We start from the raw sequence: 2,171 nt of genomic DNA on the forward strand, positions 1-2,171 counted from the left end.
ACTACCATTTTCAAGGAATAAAGAGTTGGATTAGATATGATATTTGGAAAGTTTTACACCACTTTTGAATATAAGCCCACAAATACACATTTAATTCATTTATAGTTGCCTATATTACATACATATGTGCAAATACATACATGTACACATATATTTATATAACTCCACACACCATTATAGAAGATTTTAAGAATCAGTTTACCTCATGTATACCAATATTTATATTCTTCATTTTGCTATCTAAATTCCTTGCAACATTTTACAAAACTCTGAAAAATATAGGGCATCACCCTATTCTTGGAAATTTAAATATTTTCTGCTGGAAACTAAGAACAGAGATACACTTATCTAAGTATTAAAACAAGAAAACTTCATATAGAAAGGAAAACATACTTTGATGGTCATTTTAGTAAAGAAACTTAGCTCTTATATATACAGAATATGCTCCAAAACCATTACCTCTGCCTTCTAGTGTCTGAAGGCACAGCAAGTGAAGTAGCCTTTCTGTGTTCATGCCCAACTCATTGGCATATTTATAAATATTTATATTATAATTAGTAACTCTATATATTTTAAAAGGAAAACTATTTCACATGTGGGAATTACTTCATATGGTACTGATAACCCTAAGCACATGATTCATAACAGAAGAGAATTAAGGTCCTAGCAGAAGAAAACAAGTGGAGGTCTGTGAATGAGGATGTTGCATTGTGTTTTGTTTTCTATTTCCATAGCATGACTGAAAATTTACCAACATGACTATCATAATGAAATTCATGCTTATGAAGTTCCCTGATGACTGGTTGCTTCAGAAACTATGCCACTCTCTTCTTCCTCATTTACCTGGCAACAGTGATGGGGAATCTCCTCATAATCACCCTCACCACCATTGACCAGCATCTCCAAGTTCCCATGTATTTCTTCCTGAAGAACTTGCCCTTGATTGATATCTGCTACATCACTGTCACTGTCCCTAAATCCATTATGAACTCTCTGACAAACATCCATACCATCTCCTTTCTAGGATGTGCCATGCAGCTTTATCGTGTTTTCATTTTTGGTGGCACAGAGTTTGCCCTCCTTACAGTGACATCCTATGATTGCTATGCTGCCATATACCACCCTCTGCACTATGTGGCCATTGTGCATATAGATGCCTATGTGAAGATGGTGACACCATTATGGCTCAGTGGATGTATCTATGGTTCCATTTATGTAACAGGTACATTCTCTGTCAGTTTCTGTGTGTCCAATATATTGCATCAATTCTTCTGTGATGTTCCACCACTGCTTACCCTTGTTTGTCTTGGGGAACATCTTTTAGAGGATTCATTTATTAGTGTCAGATGTTTTGCTTCTGTGTGTTTTATTTTATTGGTTGTCTCTCAATGTTCACATTTTTCCCTCTGTTCTAAGAATCTCAACTGCAATGTGCAGACTGAAAATTTTGTCAACCTGCCTACCCGACCTCATTGTGGTGACATCATTCCTATTATCAGGGATTATTACATATTTCACAAAAAAATTCAAATCTTCTTCACTGAAATTGTTGATGTCTGTGCTTTACACAGTGTTAGCCCCACCCTGAATCCTCTCATCTATAGACTAGCAGATGGCATTACAAAAAGTGATAGCTGATAAAACATGCAAAATAATTTCTTGGTTTGGATATTTAGCATTTAATTGAAAGGAATTACTTTTCCAAATAAATAGATAATATAGATTATCCTATTTCTAAGCAACAGATTTTAACAATGTGTTATCTAAGGCTATACAAGGTCAAAAATTTATTAACTTATTTTATGTGTAGCAAATGAATGGCTTGGAAATTAAGCCAATGTTTCTCTTTCCAGTATCCATTTCATATCAGCATGTTCTGTTTGGGAGCAAAATTTGGATGTTTTACACCCACTGTCACTGTTTCCAAATACACTGCAACCTCCCAATGTTTCTGGATTGTTGCAAGACAGCATTTTTTACTTCTTTTCTGGAAGTATATTTTATTTTTAGGGAGACAGGAGTTAAAATGAGGATGCATAAATAGTTAAGTCTTGTAGTTAAGGGTTCTGCTGGTTCATGCTAATAAAATATTTACTCGTGGAGTTCAGAGCAGAACCCTTGTAGGACTGGTCAAATTGTTTTGATCTCTGGTCACTTAAGTATTGTGAATG

The 2,171-nt window shown here is 34.9% G+C and overlaps 1 pseudogene; it reads left to right on the plus strand.

Moving 5' to 3' along the window:
• The first annotated feature begins 755 nt into the window (after positions 1-755).
• LOC119524689 lies at positions 756-1,588 on the plus strand (annotated as a pseudogene).
• Positions 1,589-2,171: the final 583 nt, after the last annotated feature.

This window comes from Choloepus didactylus, assembly GCF_015220235.1.
Source record: "Choloepus didactylus isolate mChoDid1 chromosome 11 unlocalized genomic scaffold, mChoDid1.pri SUPER_11_unloc4, whole genome shotgun sequence".
Classification (NCBI taxonomy): Eukaryota; Metazoa; Chordata; class Mammalia; order Pilosa; family Megalonychidae; genus Choloepus; species Choloepus didactylus.